A 20,341-nucleotide genomic window follows, 5' to 3' on the forward strand; every position below is an offset into this window, starting at 1 on the left:
TGTTTGTGGTTACAAAATCTTTTGAATGAAAACTACTATTGACTTGCTTTCCTTTTGCACATGCTTCACATATTTTATCTTTATCAAAATTGAGTTTGGGTAATCCTCTAACAAGATCTAACTTTGAGATTTTTGAAATTGTTTTCATACTAATATGTCCAGCTCTTTTATGTCATATCCATTTATCTTTATTGATTGACATAAAACAGGATTCATCAGGTAGTTCTTCAAGATATAAAACATAAATTTTTCTTTCTATTTCCAGAAAACAAAGTTTCTCCAGTTTCAGTTTTTCTGATTTCCCATACCTTTGGTTTGAAAATAACTTCACATCCATTGTGTTTTAAACCTTCAACATATTGAACATCAATTATCGGAGTAGAGTTTGTCATACCAATAGTTCATTTACCTTTAATCTGAGCTTGATTGTTGTTTCCAAAAGTAACCGATCATCCATCCTTCTTGATGAATGTCATAAAGCAGTTTTTATCTCCTCTCATGTGTCTTGAACATCCACTGTCCAAGAACCAAGGCTTTCTCTTTATATTTGGAAATCCGACATGCATAAGATGTTATCTCAGCCTTAGGTACCCACTTTGTTTTGGGTCCTTGAGAGTTAGTTTTGACGATTTCTTTCTTCTGAAGATAGCACATCGTTTGTTCATGACCGGTTTTGAGACAATGTGAACATTTAATTGTTGATCTTGGAATTGATTTTATAATCTGGGTTTCAAAAAAATTTAAACTTGATTTTGAAGTAGTTCCAAATCGTTCTCCTTTTTCCAGATTTTCTGGAGAAAGTTCAGCTTTCGTTTTGGAACGTTCTTCGTTTTGAGAGCAGCATGGAGAATGTTATCTTTTTTGAAGATTTTTCAGCGCTGGTTTAGCAAAACGATATTCTCTTTTAATAAACTTTTTGCTTTAAATCTTTTCATCTCTTTTTTCTAAAATAGCAAGCAAATTCCAGATGTCCAAGTTTTTTACAGTATGAGCATCTAGTTTTACATTTTTCTTCCTTTCTTTCTGGGACAAAAAAGTTTTCATACATTTTTGTTTTTTGAGTTTGATTAAAACCAAGACCAGCTTTATCAAAGATTCCTATTTGAGATCCCATGATTTTCTAGAAAGTTTCAGTGGCTTTAATGAAATTTAACAAATCAATTTTAAGAAGTTCATTTTTAGTTGTAAGGAGAACGTTCTCCGTTTTCTTTGCAGAACGTTCTTGACCTTCTCGATTTTCCAAATTTTGTTTATGTGTTTCTTTTAATTCTTGAATGATATTTTTGAGAACATTATTCCTAGCTTGACTCTTTTGTTTTTCTTCTTCTTCATTATGAAATTGTTCTTTCAAGGAGCTACATTTTTTAATAAGAAGATTTGAATCATTTAACAAGTTATTAAATTATTTTCCCATTTGTTCACATAAATAACAACGTTCAGGATTTATTACCTCGTTTTCTTCTATTTTTCCATCAAGCATATGTTAGCTTCCTCACCTTCTTCAGTTTCTAATTCTTCTGAATCATCCCATGTTGCCATCATTGATTTCTTTTTGAAAGGAAATCGCTTTGGTGGATTCTTGTTTAAGGGACATTATGCTTTGTAATGTCCTAATTTATTACATCCAAAGCATGTGACTTGGCTTTTGTCCACTTCTATTTTGGGATTTTTGTTTTGAAATCCCTTTTTGATTTGATCTCTTCTTCTCATCATTCTCTGTATTCTTCTGGTGAGAAGAGCAATTTCTTCAGCATCTTCTTGTTCAGTTTCTTCTGGTTCTTCTTCTATTTGTACTATGATGTTTTCTTGATATGCTTTTAGTGCTATTGCATTTCCCTTCTTGATTGATTTGTCTTCTTGTAGCAATACTTCATGTGCTATTAAGGTTCCAATTAGTTCTTCTAGGGGAAGTGATTCAAGATTCTTGGATTGGCTTATAGTTGTTACCTTTGGTCTCCATATGATTGGAAGACACCTCATGATTTTTCTTACTCTTTCTTGAATTGTGTAAGCTTTGCCAAGAGAACACATTTCATTTACTATTGATGTGAACCTTGAGTACATTTCATCAAAAGTTTCTCCTTTTTGCATTTCGAACAATTTGAATTTCCTTATGCCAATGTATATCCTTGTTTCTTTGACATGGCTTGTTCCTTCATGATGAGTTTGCAGTGTATCCCATACTTCTTTTGCAGTTGTGCATTCGTCTACTCTTTCACTCTCTTCCCTGCTTAAGGCACATGATAAGAATAATTGAGCTTTAGAGTTTAGGAGTACCTTAGTTTTATCATCAGATGTCCAGTCTGCTTCTTTCTTCACAGCTGAGGTTGAGTCATCTTAATCAACTCTTGGTATGAAATCTCCATTTGTAATGATGCGCCATATCCTTGTATCTTGAGATTTCAAAAACAGTTGCATCTTATTTTTCTAGAAATAATAATCAGATCCATCAAAGAATGGTGGTCTGTTTGAAGATCCTCCTTCAACAATGTATTTGGCTTTCGACATATTTTCTTCTAGATATTTTCTCTAGCACTTGTTAGGTGTTTTTAATCTTTCTAGAGTTCGAGCTCTGATGCCAATTGAAGTAACAATGTCGATTTACAAGAAAAGGGGGTTTGAATTGTAAATGTACCTATTTAAAAATTCCAAAAAAAGTCTCAAGATTTAACTCAAAAATGATCTTGGTTAAGAAAACAGAAAACGAAGAACGTTCTTGGTTAGCTTAAAAAACACAAATTCAGTTTATGTTTTATCTCAGTTAATCAATTAAGCTTAATAAATAAAGAGATAAGAGAAGGAATACCACACAAAGATATATTATGGTTCACCCAACTCAGGCTACATCCAGTCCTCACAACTGTGAGATTCTTCAGTAAGTGTTCAAAAAAAAGAACCTTCTTGGTTTTACAACACCTAGCTTAGATCAACCTTGATCTGTTACAAGCTATATTTCTTTCCACCCAGAAAGTAAATTAATCACCTATCGATCTTGATGGGATTCATTACAATCTATTCAAACTATACTTAAACTCTTATAGTTTGAGTTTTACAATAATAATAAGATTGTTTTGATAAAATCTGAGATGTCTCAACTCTTGTTTGAGATTTGATTCCTTACAAAGAATTTAGTAGTAATAACACAATGTGATATAAAAGTTCAAAACTGATTCTTCTTTATGAAAATGAGAATTTCAAGTATGTGAATGTGAATGATTTATGAGACTTTGATAGCACTTGAACTTCTGCATTTTTCTTGGACATTAGCCTTTCTTTTATAAGCATTTGGAGCATTTAATAATGGTCGAAAGATCTGTTGGTAGTGCTCTATCATTTTTGACCAAAACCAATATATATGATTAAAAATATACCATCCTTTGAACATTTTGAGTCTGTTTTGACTGATGTTGTTACAGACTTCTTTGATCAGTTTTCCTTTGAGTTTAATGATCCTTGAAGCTTCTCATTTAATCATTGATGTTACAGCTTCGATCTGGAGCCTTGATTATGTCCAAAACAGTTTGGTGAATGATTATAAACTTCTACAGAAGTAAAGAGATCAATGCTGAAATTCTGCTGAAACGGAGATTGATTATCAATCTGGTTTTCTCAATTGAACTTTTTGGAGATTGATGATCAATCTGGAGATTCAGTTTTGATCATTCTAGATATCTTCCTGATATCTTGTACAGATCAAGATTGGTTAAACTTTCTTGACAGTTTGGTTGAAGAAGATTCAGACTGTTTCTACTAGCTTGATTTGAGACCTTTTATCTTAATGATTCGAAAGCCTTCCTAGACTGAAATGGTTCATACTTGTTTCTTGCCATGTACTGATGAACTTAGTATAAAATTCAGAGCCAAAAGCTTCATTGAAATAGTGGAGATTGATTGGTTAAGAGGTTGTGACGGTCAAACTTAAACCTGGAGATCATTCTCCGTTTTGTCCATAATATTCTTGTTTCATTATCAGTTCAATTTTTAACTATTTTCTTTTCTTTGCTTGATTCCAATCTTTGAATTAATTCACTCAAAAGCACAAGTTAAATTAACATAACATTTTAGAATCATAATTAACATTCTTAATTAACTTTGGTTTGTTTTCATCAAAACTTTAATTTGAGATTTTATCTTAACACACCCATCCTAAAACTACTCTCGCCAAAGCATGCTTTACTGCGGAGTTCTAATGGGATCCATAGCATTAGTGCTGGTATGATCGCAGCTGCAAATTAATGTGTCGTAATTGTATATATGCGTCGCACCAAAGAAAAAAAAAAAGGCACCCCTAACTAATTGAAATTCATCCGAAGCATGGATTTTTGTTTGTAAAGAAAAAATAATCTTATATTTATTTCCAACAACAAATAAAAAGAACGACACAAAAATCGCTTTTTGGTCATCTGTTCCGTGAATTTTTTGGGATTTTCTGACAAAGATTCAATGACATCCGAGACAGTGGCATGAAAGTTGGTTTTTTTAGTAGGAAAAGGGCAACAAAACTGAAATAAACAAAAAAAATAAAGTAAAAAAGCTGCAACACGAGGACTTTGCAAGAGATCACCCATCATAGTACTACTCTCGCTCAAACACACTTAATTGTGGAGTTCTGATGGGATCTAGTGCATTAGTGTTGGTATGATAGCATTTTAAAAGTAATACGTTGTATTTGTATATACGCGTTGCACCAAAGAAAATACAAAAAACAAGGCACCCCCGATTAATCTAAATCCATCCGAAGCATGAATTTTGTTTTTTGTAAAGGAAAAATAACCTTATATTTATTTCCAACAACAAATAAAAAGAACGACACGAAAATCGCTTTTCGGTCAACTGTTCCATGAATTATTTGTGGTTTTCTTGCAAAAATTTGAGGACTTCCGAGACAGTAGCTTGAAAACTAGTTCTTTTTACTCGAAAAATGGCAACAAATCTGAAATAAATACAAAAATAAAATATAAAAGGTGCAACACGAGGACTTCCCAGGAGGTCACCCATCCTAGTATTACTCTCCACAAGCACGCTTATCTGCGAAGTTCTGATGGGACTCGGTGCAATAGTGTTGGTATTATCGCATCTGTAAATTAATGCGTCGTAACTGTATATAGGCATTGCACCAAAGAAAATACCAAAATAAAAGGAACCCCCGACTCCTTGATATCCATCCGAATCATGGATTTTTTTTGTAAAGAAAAAATAACCTTATATTTATTTCCAACAACAAATAAAAAGAACGACACGAAAATCACTTTTTGATCAACTATTCCAAGAATTTTTTGTGATTTTCTGGCAAAAATTCGAGGACATCTGAGACAGTGGCATGATAACTGGTTTTTTTTACTAAGAAAATTACAACAAATCTGAATTAAATACAAAAATAAAATAAAAAAGGTGCAACAAGAGGACTTCCCAGGAGGTCACCCATCCTAGTATTACTCTCGCCCAAGCACACTTATCGGCGGAGTTCTGATGGGATTCGGTGCAATAGTGCTTGTATGATGCATCTATAAATTAATGTGTCGTAATTTAATATACGAGTTGCACCAAAGAAAATACCAAAAAAAAGGCACCTCCGACTAATTGAAATCCATCTGAAGCATACATTTTTTTTAAAGAAAAAATAACCTTATATTTATTTCCAACAACAAAATAAAAAGAACGACACGAAATCACTTTTTGGTCAATTGTTCCATATTTTTTGTGATTTTCTGGAAAAAATTCGAGGACATCCGAGACAGTGGCCTGAAAACTGGTTTTTTTTACTAGGAAAATGAAACCAAATCTGAAATAAATACAAAAATAAAATAAAAAAGGTGCAACAAGAGAACTTTCTATGAATTCACCCATCTTAGTATTACTCTCGCCCAAGCACGCTTATTTGTAGAGTTTTGATGGGATTCGGTGCATTAGTGTTGGTATGATCGCATCTGTAAATTAATGTGTCATAATTTAATATATGTGTTACACCAAAGAAAATACCCAAAAAAGGCACCCCCGACTAATTGAAATCCATCCGAAGCGTGGATTTTTTTTTTTAAAGAAAAATAACCTTATATATAATTTAAACAACATATAAAGAGTACGACATGAAAATTGCTTTTTGGTCAACCATTCCGTGAGTTTTTTGTGACCTCTTCAAAAATCTCTTTTAGATCATACCAGCACTAATGCCCTAGATCCCATCAGAACTTCGCAGTTAAGCGTACGTGGGCGTGAGTAGTACTAGGATGGGCGACCTCATTGGCAGTCCTCATGTTGCACATTTTGTATTTTATTTATTTCAGATTTCTTTGGTCAACTATTCCATGAATTTTTTGTGATTTTCTGGCCAAAATTCAAGGGCATCCGAGACGGTGGCCTGAAATAAATAGAAAAGTAAAATAAAAAAGGTGCAACACGCAGACTTCCCAAGAGATCACCCATCCTAATAGTATTTTCGCCCAAGCACGCTTAACTACGAGATTCTGATGAGATCTGATGCATTAGTGCTAGTATGATTGCACTTGTAAATTAATGTGTCGTAATTGTATATACGCGTTGCACCCAAGAAAATACCAAAAAAAAGGCACCCCGACTAATTGAAATTCATTCGAAACATGGATTTTTTTTGTAAAAAAAAAAATAACCCTATATTTATTTCAAACAACAAATAAAAAGATCGACACAAAAATCACTTTTTGGTCAACTATTTTGTGAATTTTTTTTATGATTTTCTGGCAAAAATTCAAGGTCATCCGAGATAGTGGCATGAAAATTTGGTTTTTTACTAGGAAAATGACAACAAATCTGAAACAAATAATAAATAAAACAAAAAGAGTGCAACACGAGGACTTCCTAGGAGGTCACCCATCCTAGTACTACTCTCGCCCAAGCACGCTTCACTTGGGAGTTCTAATTGGATCTGATGCATTAGTGATGGTATGACTGCACCTGTAAATTAATGCGTCGTAATTGTATATATGCATTGCATCAAAGTAAATACAAAAAAAAAGGCACCCCCGAATAATTGAAATCCATCCGAAACATGGATTTTTTATTATAAAGAAAAAATAACTTGATAAATATTTTCAACAACAAATAAAAAGAACGATACGAAAATCGCTTTTTGGTCAACTGTTCCATGAGATTTTGTGATTTTTCTGGCAAAAATTAGACGACATCCGAGATAGTGGCCTGAAAGCTGGTTTTTTTTATTAGGAAAATGACTACAAATTTGAAATAAATAAAAAATAAAATAACAAAAAGGTGCAACACGAGGACATCCCAAGAGATCACTCATCCTAGTACTACTCTCTGTGACACCCTAAACCCCAAAATAACATATATAATAATTTTATAAAGATTTATTTAGGAAATTTGCACCGGATAAGATTAATAACATATAGATTAATTTTATAAAAATAAATAAATATAACATTAACACTTTATATTAATTGCTAATCCAAAATAAATAAATATAAAATCACAATGCCATAACAAGTATATAAAAATCAAGAAAATCAAATACAATATTACTATTATCTCAGCATAATTATTTATAAACTAAATAACTAAAACTAGAAAATAGTTATAAATAATTGGAATATAACTACGTGTACACTTAATATCAATCAAACGCATTGTAAAATTTAGGGTGTTACAATTCTCCCCTCGTTAAGGAAATTTCATCCTCGAAATTTGAAGTGAATAATAACCAAACTGATATCATACTAACCACCCTCAAGATTCAAACTTAATCTATAAACATATTTAAGGTATGCACTACTTATTTAAGCACCATATGTTAAAAATCAATTACCTTAGCATGATAGACTAACATGACACAATCAATAATTTAAATAATTGCAACTAATATTTCAATCATGAACGAAATACCACAACTACCCACTATAATATATGAAGGAAACAAAACTTATAGATTTATTAACTACAAACTTACTACCTCAAGTTCAATGAAGCAAAAATATGCCAAATGGATTGTTAACTTCAACTAACTAATCAAACAATGATTTTCTAGTTTTACTCTCTAAAAAAAATTCAAATAATATTATCTATTTCTCAACAATTTTCACTTAAGTAAGAAAGATAGAACAATATTTCAATGATTTCGTACCCTTAAGAATTCCAAATGGAGAGACACACATAAGAATTCGTATCATGAACAATTTCTTCGAAATCAAGAACTATATTACATAACCATAATGGAAAAGGATAAATATTTTCACATAGTTTCAAAACTCACTCCAACCATTATTCACGCTGCGTAACCCATTATCGGCATTCAACACTCATACCACATAAGACTCATAATCACTCAAATTTGTATAAGAGGTGAACATGATTTTTAACTATTTCAAAAATAGATTTAACAAGTATTTCTAACATTAATAACAATATGTTATTGTTGTCTGTTTTATCGACGATGGGTCATCGGGGTAGCTAGCCCCTCCTACACATATAGTTAACTACTTAAGGTAACTATAACTGCAGTCATTCAAATTCAAACATAAATAATTAAAAGTATATTTAATGTGATTCAGAATTGCGAAGGCGGAGCCACAACTCCTACTCTTTAATTCAAGTTAAAAATTTACTTAATTATACATTCGCAATAATTTATTAGTAACTTACAAGTAGTAACAACGACACTTATATCAATATATAATCAATAATCTGTTTATAGCAATATAGAAATATTTGACTCTTAGATGTTCACGACTACTCTAACTATATACACTAGTTCCCAACAATTAGACCACTTGAAACAACAAATAAAGAAAATATAACCTAATATATATTTCCAACGACAAATAAAAATAACAACACAAAAGTCGCTTTTTGGTCAACTATTCCGTGATTTTTTTTGTGATTTTTTGGAAAAAATTCGAGGACATCCTAGACAGTGGCCTGAAAATTGGTTTTTTTACTAGGAAAATGGCAATAAATCTGAAATAAAAAAAAAATAAAATAAAAAAAGGTGCAACATGAGGACTTCGCAAGAGCTCGCTCATTCTAGTACTACTCTCGCCCAAGCACGCTTAACTATAGAGTTCTGATGGGATCCGATGCATTAGTGCTGGTATGATCCCACCTGTAAATTAATGCATCGTAATTGTAAGTACATGTTGCACCAAAGAAAATACAAAAAAAAAAAAACACCACGACAAATGGAAATCTATCCGAAACATGGATTTTTTATTTGTAAATAAAAAATAACCTTATATTATTTTCCAACAACAAATAAAAAGAACAACACAAAAATTGCTTTTTGGTCAACTGTTAAGTGAATTTTTTTGTGATTTCTTGCAAAAATTCGAGAAGATCCGAGACAGTGGACTGAAAACTGGTTTTTTACTAGGAAAATGTCAACAAATCATAAATAAATAAATAAAATAAGTGCAACACAAAGACTTCCCAAGAGGTCACCCATTTTAGTACTATTGTCACCCAACCACGCTTAACTGCGAAGTTCTCATGGGATCCAGTGCATTAGTGCTGATATGATCGCACCTGTAAATTAATGCGTCGTAATTTTAATATACGCGTTGCACCAAAAAAAATACCCAAAAAAAGGCACCCCCGACTAATTGAAATTCATCCAATGCATGGATTTTTTTTGTAAACAAAAAATAACCCTATATTTATTTCAAACAACAAATAAAAAGTACACGAAAATAGCTTTATGGTGAATTGTTCCATGAATTTTTTGTGATTTTCTGGTAAAAATCCGAGGACATACAAGACAGCGGCATGAAATTAGGTTTTTTTTTTTTAATAGGAAAATGGCAACAGATCTGAAATAAAATAAAAATAAAATAAAAAATGTGCAACATGAGGACTTCCAAGGAGGTCGCCCATCCAAGTACTACTTTTGCCCACGCACGCTTAACTGTGGAGTTCTGATGGGATCCGGTGCATTAGGGCTGGTATGATCGCATTTGTAAATTAATGCATCGTAATTGTATATACGTGTTGCACCAAAGAAATACCATAAAAAAGGCACCCCCGACTAATTGAAGTGCATACGAAGAATGAATTTCAATTTTTGTAAAGAAAAATTAACTTTATATTTATTTCCAACAAAAAATAAAAAGGACGACACGGACATCGATTTTTGTTCAATTGTTTCGTGAATTTTTGGTGACTTTTTGGCAAACATTCGAGGTCATTCGAGACAGTGGCATGAAAACTGGGTTTCTTACTAGAAAAATGGCAACAAATCGGAAACAAATAAAAAAAAAAAGTGCAACATGAGGACTTCCTAGTAGGTCAACCATCCTAGTACTACTGTCGCCCTACCACGCTTTATTGCGGAGTTCTGACTGGATTTGGTGCATTAGTGCTGGTATGATTGCGCTCATAAATTAATGCGTCGTAATTGTTTATACGCCCTGCACCGAAGAAAATACAAAAAAAAAGGCACCCCGACTAATTCAAATCCATCTGAAGCATGGATTTTTTTTTAAAGAAAAACTAACCTTATACTTTTTTCCAACAACAAATAAAAAGAACAATACAAAAATCACTATTTGGTCAACTGTTTAGTGAACTTTTTGTGATTTTCTGGCAAAAATTTGAGGACATCCAAGATAGTGTCCTGAAAACTGGTATTTTTACTAGGAAAATGGCAACAAATCTATAATAATAAAAAAAAAGTTTAACACGAGGACTTCCTAGGAGGTCACTCGTTCTAGTATTACTCTCGCCCAAGCACGCTTAACTCCGGAGTTCTTATGGAATTCACTGTCACACACGGGTCAAATACAATTGATAAAATATAAATAGTGGTAATAACTCGAGTCGTTTCGCAAGGACTTCTGATATAATAATATTAATCGAATTGAAAGTTGAAATTAGAAATGGGTTTTGTTAGATTTTTCTTTTAACAGATGAGCAAAACGATTAATCCACTTATTCGAGTTTCAAACCTGTCACAGATTTTATCATTGAGTTTAATTTCTAATTTGCGATTCTATTCTTATTTGACTATAGAATTGATCAAACAAGCATAATCAGTCCTATGTGAATTCGGTTTCTTTGACTAGATTAAGCATCACAATCATCAAAATATTACAATTAACGATCAAGCGACGTAAAATTATAATCGATCCTATTAAATTTTGTCAAATTATAATCAAGCGTCGTAAAATTATAATCGATCCTATTATAAGTCAATTAAATTAGAAACCGAAACTAAATTCTGTCAAATGAATTTAATCGATCCTATTGAAATTCAATTTAAGCAATCAAAATATCAAATATAATCAAATAAACATAGATAGAATCATGAAGCGAAATTGACAGTGTAACCTGAATCTCAAGGTGTTGATGAAACTTTGAACTCGTGGATTAATGTTATAAAATTAACCTTCCATGAAATTAAAATAAAAAGTGTTTATTTCTTGTAGCAATATGAATCCTAATATTTCCTGCCGCGAAAAGAAACAAAACTGCCAATATATAGTATTCAATATTGGGCTTTAGGTTTTAGGGTTTAAAAACTAGTGACCCGCTATTTAAAATTATTACAAAATTTCAGATTACGAAATCTGCTATTTAGGTCCAGTAAAGTTCGACATTGGGATTTTATTGCATCACAAAAGTTATAGCTCTATTTTTTTAGCTTTCCAACGCATGCTCGTATGCGCCAATCGGATATCCAGAGCTCAAGTTATGACTTACAAAGCGAGAAATGATCAAAATGCAAATAATAAAATTATAATTCATTTTGGACCCAAGTGATAGAGTCTTCCCCTGATATAAAATTCTCTCAAAGTGTTTGGGCTACTGTTTACACTCAAAGCACATCATGAAAGCTAGCACTATCATAGGGTTTACAAACCTCTATAATCTATATTTGAAACACATGCACATAATTATCAAAAAGTCTTTATTCAGGTTGTAACATGGACAAGGTAAGGGTGAGATAATTCTAAGGAGACTAGGGCTGAAAATTAAAGAGGATAAAAGAGCAACCATTAATAGAGAAAAACAACATTAAGTAACTCAACAAAATATCATTGACTTTTATATTCACACTCTCTTTGGTTCACAATACAACCATTTTTCCTCATTTTATTCATCATATGTATATATATTTTTATTTTTTATTTTTTTATTTTTTTGAAATATTTTACAAATAAAATGTTAAATAATAAAATCTTAAGTAATACCCCCACACTTAAATTACACATTGTCCTCAATGAAAGTAACAAGTATAAAATAAGAGTAAGGAAAGGGAGCTCTATGTTCAAACTTCAGTGTAGGTGGGCTTTTCCAAGGTGAGTTCTTCTATGGTAGCATCTTCAAGCACAAAGCTCTTATGGAATAGCTTGAGGCGTTGTCCATTTACTTTGAACACTTTCTCGGTGTTTTCACTTTTTATTTCACTACACCATGAGGAAAAATGTTAGTAACAACAAAAGGGTCAATCCACTTTGATCGAAGTTTCCTAGCCATAATTTCCAGACGGGAGTTGAATAATAAAAAAATTTGGCCAATGGAAAGTTCCTTCCTAGAAATCATCTTATCATGAAAGTACTTCGCCCAATAAGCACGGTACTCTATTTCCACAAAGAGGTTGCATGCATTACAAAACACAATAAGCACGGTGCCCCATACTTCCGAAGCAAAGCATCCATGGTGCGGTTGCAAAAATGAGTGCCTTGATCACTTAAGAAGGCTCGGGGTATTCCAAACTTGCAAAAAATATTTGATCTAATAAAACCTGCAACAACTTTAGAATCATTAGTCCTAGTGGGTATTGCTTCCACCCACTTCGAAACATAATCAACATCTAGTAAAATATAGACAAAATCAAAAGATACAGGAAAAGGGCCCATAAAGTCAATGCCCCACACATTAAATACTTCACATAAAAGCATAGGTTGTTGAGGCATGTCACTCCTACGAGTGATTATTGTTCCTGCTATTTTGCATTATTCACAAGTTTTGTAAGTCTCAAAAGCATCTTTAAACAAAGTGGGCGAAAAGAAACCCGAGTCTAAGACTTTTCTTGTTGTCTGTTGAGGACCAAAATGTCATTCAGCTTCAGAGGCGTGACAAAAATGAAGAATGGATTGAGCCTCATGGTGGGAAACACATTGCCTAATCACCTGGTCACTACATAATTTCCACAAATATGGGTCATCCCACACATAGTATTTGGCATCACTTTTAAGTTTATGTAGTTGTGTTCTGGATGCATCTGTAGGAAGGACTCCAACAACTAGATAATTAACTAAATAAGCAAACTAATGAGTTGCCTCACGCAACTGTAGATGTTGCTCATTAGGGAAGTCATATTGAATGGGGATGGGGTCCTCATCCATTTCTATTATGCTCAAATGATCTGCCACCAAATTTTCAGCTCCACTCTAATCTTTAATCTCTAAATCAAATTCTTGGAGTAACAACATCCACTAGATCAATCTTGGTTTTGCTTCTGGTTTCTTCCGCAAGAACTTTAAAGTTGCATGGTCAGTAAAAACAACTATCTTCGAACCTAGCAAATATGATCTAAACTTATAAAGTGTAAAAACAATAGCTAAAAGTTCCTTTTTAGTGGTATTATAATTAGCATGTACAAAATCTAAAGTCCTAGAAGTATAATAAATAACATGGGCAGCCTTACCAACCCTTTGTGCAAGGACGGCTCCTATTGCATAGTTAGATGCATCACACATAATTTCAAAAGGGAATGTCCAATTGGGTGCCTGAATCATGGCAGTAAAGGTCAATGCTGGCTTTAAGAAATCAAACGCCGTCTTGCATTTGTCATCAAAGGTGAAACTGACATCTTTTTGCAGCAAATTTGACAACGAAAGAGTTATCTTGCTGAAATCCTTGATAAAGCGCTTGTAAAAACCTGCATGACCAAGAAAGAACGAATCTCGCGGATGCAAGATGGGTAAGACAAATTAGAAATCACATCAATCTTGGCAGGATCCACTTCTATCCCATTTTTAGAGATCACATATCCCAAAACTATGCCTTGTTCAACCATAAAATAACATTTTCCATAATTCAACACAAGGTTAGTTTCAATACATCTCTGCAAAACTCTATCTAAATTGTTCAAGCATGCACCAAATGAGGAACCATACACAGTAAAATTGTCCATGAAAACTTCAATACAATTTTCTACCAAATCAGCGAAAATACTAATCATGCAGCGTTGGAAAGTTCCAAGAGCATTGCATAGGCCAAATGGCATCCTCCTATAGGCAAATGTGTCGAAAGGGCAAGTGAACATGGTCTTTTCTTAGTCCTCTAGTGCAATATGGATCTGAAAATAACTAGAAAAACCATCAAGAAAACAATAATGGGACTTACCAGCCAACCATTCAAGCATCTGATCAATGAATGGTAAGGGAAAATGATCCTTTCTAGTTGTCTGGTTTAGTCTCCTGTAATCGATGCATACTCTCCAACTGTTCTGCACTTGTGTGGGGATAAGTTCATTATTTTCAATTTTAACCACTGTGAGTCCAGTTTTCTTAGGGACTACCTGCATCAGACTCACCCATTGAGTATCAGAGATGGGGTATATAATGTCTGCTTGCAAGAGCTTTGTCACTTTCTTTTTTACAACATCCAGAATTAATGGGCTAAGTCTCATTTGGGGATGCCTGACTGATTTTACCCCATTCTCCAGTAGTATCATATGCATACAGATGAATATCAATAGCAAACATCTTCTAACGTCCATCCGATTGCCTTCCTGTATTTTCAGGATGGGCTAATACCAGAAATATCAGCCAAGGTCCTTCTGATTGCCTTCTTGTATTTTCTTAAAATCTGCAACATCATCTCTTCCTGTTCATCTTCATGTTTGGTTGAAATAATCATTGGTAACTTGCTACTTCCTTCTAAATATGCATATTTCAAATTTTCGGGAAGTGGTTTAAGCTCTATAGTCGGTGGTTGTTCAATGGAAGGTACAACACCAGTGGTTGAAGCTAAGTTTGCAAAATCAATTTTGTTAGTAGAAATATCAATATTAGCACAATGATAAACCTACAAGGCAACTTCGATCTCAACACACACAAAGCACAATTGAGTATCTGTACAGAATTCACAAGTATAAGTATCATGTAAACCAGACAATGAAGGAAAATCAATAGCAAACATATCGGGGGTAAGTGTCATCAACCAAATCAACAAGCAATTCAATTTGAAAAATAGATTGCTCTTCTATGGGGTGTTTCATAGCATCAAAGATGTTAAATTTTACAATGCTATCACCAAATTCCATGGATAGAGTTCCATCATGCACATCAATTTTGGTTCTAGCAGTTTTCAAGAATGGTCTGCCTAAGATGATTGGCGCCCTATTGGACTTATTCTCTCCCTCAATGTCCAAAATGTAAAAATCTGCAGGAAATATCAATTCATTAACTCGAACAAGCACATCCTCTACAAGTCCAACAGGATGAGCATTGCTCATGTTCGCCAATTAAATGGTAACACATGTACTCTGTAAAGGTCCAAAAGCAAGAGAGTTAAAAATAGATGTAGGCATAACATTAATGGAAGCTCCTAAATCTAACATAACATTATCAAACTGATTATTGCCTATGGTACATGGAATGGAAAAAGTTCTTGGATCTTTGCATTTATAAGGCATCGGCTGAATGAGGGCTGAAACATTTTGCCCCATGTTTACTCTTTCATTACCTTTTAACCTTCCCTTGTGTGTGCACAAATCTTTTAGAAATTTTGTATATCTTGGAATCTGTTTGATTGCTTCAAGGAGGGGAATGTTCACTTCCACCTGCCTAAATGTATCCAATATCTCCTTGTCCTTATATGCCTCGTCCATTTTCTTAGTCTTCACTGCCCTTTGAGGAAAGGGAAGTGGTATATTTTGCTCAACATCAACAGTTTCAGATATCAATGTGTCCTCAGCAACCTTGTTATTTTTCACTGCAGTTTCAGGTACCTTTGGTATTTCAATAGCTTTCCCATACCTCAATGTAATTGCACTTACATTGGGAGCATTTGGATTTACTACTGACTGTGCAGGCAAGTGGTTTGACCCCTGAGTCTGCAGTTGATTAATTGAAGTGGCTAGCTGACCAATCTTTGGTTCCAAATTTTGAATGGTGGAATATGTTCTTTGTTAAAAATGGAGATTCTGGACGACCATCTGCTTAAAGGGTCCTCTAATGAAGGTGCATTGTTTTTCTATTGAGGAATATTTTGCTGCTGCTGCCTAGGTTGCTGTTGTGCAGATGAATTCCCCCATCTCAGGTTGGGATGGTTTCTCCAACCAGGATTGTATCTGTTAGATGACAGATCACAGTTGGCTTGAGGATTGTATATATTTGCTCCATATGCTTGAGGAGCATCCACAATTAGATCTTCTTGCAATGTAGGACATGAATTTGTAGGATGGTCTGAAGAAGTGCAAATACCACATACCACTGCTTGGGTTTTACCTATTGCCAATTTTTTTACTAAAGATATAAGCTCATCAAGTCTGCCTTCTAAATTCTTGTGGGGAGAAGCTTGAATTTCATTCACACCCCTTGCGAACACTATTGAATTGCTTCTAGTTGTAAACTACTGAGAATTAATGGACATGTTCTTAATCAAAGCCCTTGCCGCTTCTGGGGTCTTATTGACAAGTTCTCCCCCACTAGCAGCATCTAAAATGCTTCTATCCATAGGTAGCAAGCCTTCATAAAAATACTGGTTGAGTAATTGTTTAGAAATATGGTGATGGGGACAGCTTGACACTAATTTCTTGAATCTCTTCCAATACTCATGTAATGATTCCCTGTCAATCTACCTGATGCCACATATTTCATGAATTTTTCTAGAAACAATATCTTGAGATTATTCCAACTTGTAACAGAACCTGGTTGAAGGTAGTATAACCACTCCTTGGCAGCATCTTAGAGTGAAAATGGGAAGGCTTTTAGCTTAATGTGGTCTTCTGTGACTCCTTGAGGCTTCATGGTAGAACACACAACAAGGAATTCCTTCAAGTGTTTGTGGGGACCCTCACCTGCAAGACCATTAAACTTTGGAAGCAAGTGTATTAAACCAGATTTAAGTTCAAATGGTACAGTAACTTCATGATATGTGATACATAATGCATTATAATTGACATTAGGTGCAACAAGTTGTCTTAAGGTTCTATTATTCGCATCAGCCATATTTTCAAGCAAGTTGTCACTTTCACTATCTGACTCTGACTCGTTAACACTAGCAATTCTATTAAGTCTACGACGTAAATGAAATGTCCTATCTATTTCAGGTTCTAGAGAATGCAAATTTACAGAACTAGCCCTAGTCATGCATCATCATAACAATGCAAAGCAAAATTCCAATTCTGAAAATTCCAACAATGTTCCTATTGCTAAAATTGAAGTGAAAAATCGAAAACCCTATCAAATAAAATCCAAATAATATAAAAATACCACTAAAAATTTCTAAAAATCAAATAAAGGCAACTCAATTTTTTTTGAAATTTTTGAAGAATATGCAAAAATTCAAAAAATTAACAAAAGGGTATAAACGAAGGAATTTGAGATTTTGAGCGTTGTGTCCCTTATATGGGAGTCCTATTCCTTGATTTTTTTCTGATTTTCTGGTGAAATTCCGGGGCAATCCGAGACAGTCGCCTGAAAACCAGGTTTTTTTGCCTTGCAACGTGCCTAAGAGCTAGCACAAGCCTATCCGACCTGTAGAGTAACATAACACGAAGAAACAATTGTTAGGATGGTTAGTAATATGCTAAAACTGGTTAATGTTGTTTTGAGAGAGTCCCCGGCAACAACGCCAATTTGATCTGTTATCGCACATGGGTCAAATTCAATTGATAAAATGTAAATAGAGATAATAACCCGAGTCATTTCGCAAGGACTTCTGATATAATAATATTAATCGAATTGAAAGTTGAAATTAGAAAGGGGTTTTTAAGATTTTTGTTTTAACAGATGAGCAAAACGATTAATCCACTTATTCGAGTTTCAAACCTATCACATATTCTATCAATGAGTTTAATCTCTAATTCGTGATTCTATTCTTATTTGACTATAGAATTGATCAAACAAGTGTAATCAATCATTTGTGAATTCAGTTTCTTTGACTGGATTAAGCATCACAATCATCAAAATATTACAATTAACGATCAAGCGTCGTAAAATTATAATTCAATTAAATTAGAAACAGAAACCAAATTTTGTCAAATGAATTTAATCGATCCTATTGAAATTCAATTTAAGCAATCAAAATATTGATATAATCAAATAAACAGAGATAGAATCATGAAGCGAAATTGAAAGTGTAACCTGAAGCTCAAGGTGTTGATGAAACTCTGAACTCATGGATTAATCTTATAAAATTAGTTTTTCATGAAATTAAAATAAAAAGTGTTTATTTCTTATAGGAATCTGAATCCTAATATTTTCTCTGATGAAAAGAAACAAAACTGTCAATATATAGTACTCGATATTGGGCTTTAGGGTTTAAGGTTTAAAAACAAAGTGACCCGCTATTTAAAACTATTACAAAAGTCTAGATTACGAAATCTGCAATTTAGGCCCAGTAAAGTTCGACATTGGGATTTTATTCCAGCACAAAAGTTGTAGCTCTGATTTTTAGCTTTCCAACGACTGCTCGTATGCGCCAATCCGATATCCAGAGCTCAAGTTATGGCCTACAGAGCGAGAAATGGTCAAAATACAAATAATAAAATTAAAATTAAAATTCATTTTCGACCCAAAGTTTAGAAACAAGCTAAAAAATTATTCTAAGCTATAAAGAGCTTTTAAAATACCAAACAAAAAAGCTAGAAACATGTTCCCAAATGCTATGATTAGGCACCCCAACTAATTGAAATCCATCTGAAGCATGGATTTTTTATGTAAATAAAAGATAACCTTATATTTATTTCCAACTTGAAATAAAAAGAACGACACAAAGTCACTTTTTGGTCAACTGTTCCGTGAATTTTTTGTGATTTTCTGGCAAAAATTCGAGGTCTTCCGAGACAGTGGCTTGAAAACTAGTTTTTTTACTAGGAAAATGACAACAAATCTGAAATAAATAAATAAATAAAATAAAATAAAAATGTGCAACACGAGGACTTCTAATGAGGTCGCCCATCCTAGTACTACTATCACCCACGCACACTTAATTGTGAAGTTCTGATGAGATCCGGTGCATTAGTGCTGGTATGATCGTACCTGTAAATTAATGTGTCATAATTTTATATACGCATTGCACCAAAGAAAATAGCACAAAAAAGGCTCCCCCGACTAATTGAAATCCATCTGAAGCATGGATATTTTTTTTGTAAAGAAAAAATAACCTTTTATTTATTTCCAACAAGAAATAAAAAGAACGACACAAAATCGTTTTTTGGTCAACTGTTCCGTGAATTTTTTGTGATTTTTTGGCAAAAATTCGAGGTCATACGAGACAGTGGCCTGAAAACTATTTTTTTTACTATGAAAGTGGCAACAAATCTGAAATAAATAAAATAAAATAAAATAAAATAAGCGCAATACGAGGACTTCCTAAGAGGTCGCCCATCCTAGTACTACTCTTGCTCACGCACGCTTAACTGCGAAGTTCTGATGGGATCCGATACATTAGTGTTATTAATGTGTTGTAATTGTATATATGTGTTGAACCAATGAAAATATCAAAAAAAAAGGCACCCCCGACTAATTGTAATCCATCCGAAGCATGTATTTTTTTTTGTAAAGAAAAAATAACCTTATATTTTTTTTCCAACAACAAATAAAAAGAACTACACAAAAATCGCTTTTTGGTCAACTGTTCAATGAATTTTTTTGTGATTTTATGGCAAAATTTGAGGACATCTGAGACAGTGGCCTGAAAACTGGTATTTTTACTAGGAAAATGGTGAAAGATCTGAAATAAATAAATAAATAAATAAATAAATAAAACAAAATAAAAAAGGTGAAACACGAGAACTTCCCCGGAGGTCACTCATCCTAGTACTACTATCGTCCAGACACGCTTAACTGCAGAGTTCTGATGGGATCCGGTGCATTAGTGCAGGTATGATTACACCTGTAAATGAATGTGTTGTATATGTATATACACGTTGCACCAAAGAAAATACCAAAAAAAAGGCACCCCCGACTAATTGAAATCCATCCGAAGCATGGATTTTTTTTTTTATAGAAAAAATACCCTGATATTTATTTCCAACAACAAATAAAAAGAACGACACGAAAATCACTATTTGGTCAACTGTTCCGTGAATTTTTTGTGATTTTCTGGGAAAATCTCGTGGACATCTGAGACACAATAATACCTAAAACCTAAAATTTGTTTCTTCTCCACTTCCTCTCTT

The 20,341-nt window shown here is 33.4% G+C and overlaps 11 pseudogenes; 1 reads left to right on the top strand and 10 right to left on the bottom strand.

Annotated features, from left to right (window-relative positions):
* Positions 1-4,531: 4,531 nt before the first annotated feature.
* LOC113785240 (5S ribosomal RNA) lies at positions 4,532-4,650 on the bottom strand (annotated as a pseudogene).
* A 311-nt stretch (positions 4,651-4,961) lies between these two features.
* Positions 4,962-5,079, bottom strand: LOC113785244 (5S ribosomal RNA; annotated as a pseudogene).
* A 309-nt stretch (positions 5,080-5,388) lies between these two features.
* LOC113785246 (5S ribosomal RNA) lies at positions 5,389-5,506 on the bottom strand (annotated as a pseudogene).
* Positions 5,507-6,145: 639 nt separating this feature from the next.
* Positions 6,146-6,264, top strand: LOC113785248 (5S ribosomal RNA; annotated as a pseudogene).
* Positions 6,265-6,386: 122 nt separating this feature from the next.
* On the bottom strand, positions 6,387-6,505 carry LOC113785243 (5S ribosomal RNA; annotated as a pseudogene).
* A 308-nt stretch (positions 6,506-6,813) lies between these two features.
* LOC113785270 (5S ribosomal RNA) lies at positions 6,814-6,932 on the bottom strand (annotated as a pseudogene).
* Positions 6,933-8,974: 2,042 nt separating this feature from the next.
* Positions 8,975-9,093, bottom strand: LOC113785259 (5S ribosomal RNA; annotated as a pseudogene).
* Positions 9,094-9,393: 300 nt separating this feature from the next.
* Positions 9,394-9,512, bottom strand: LOC113785232 (5S ribosomal RNA; annotated as a pseudogene).
* Positions 9,513-9,821: 309 nt separating this feature from the next.
* LOC113785221 (5S ribosomal RNA) lies at positions 9,822-9,940 on the bottom strand (annotated as a pseudogene).
* A 9,142-nt stretch (positions 9,941-19,082) lies between these two features.
* On the bottom strand, positions 19,083-19,201 carry LOC113785242 (5S ribosomal RNA; annotated as a pseudogene).
* A 737-nt stretch (positions 19,202-19,938) lies between these two features.
* On the bottom strand, positions 19,939-20,057 carry LOC113785245 (5S ribosomal RNA; annotated as a pseudogene).
* Between the last annotated feature and the right edge of the window lie 284 nt (positions 20,058-20,341).

Source organism: Cicer arietinum, chromosome 1 (genome assembly GCF_000331145.2).
Source record: "Cicer arietinum cultivar CDC Frontier isolate Library 1 chromosome 1, Cicar.CDCFrontier_v2.0, whole genome shotgun sequence".
Taxonomy (NCBI): domain Eukaryota; kingdom Viridiplantae; phylum Streptophyta; class Magnoliopsida; order Fabales; family Fabaceae; genus Cicer; species Cicer arietinum.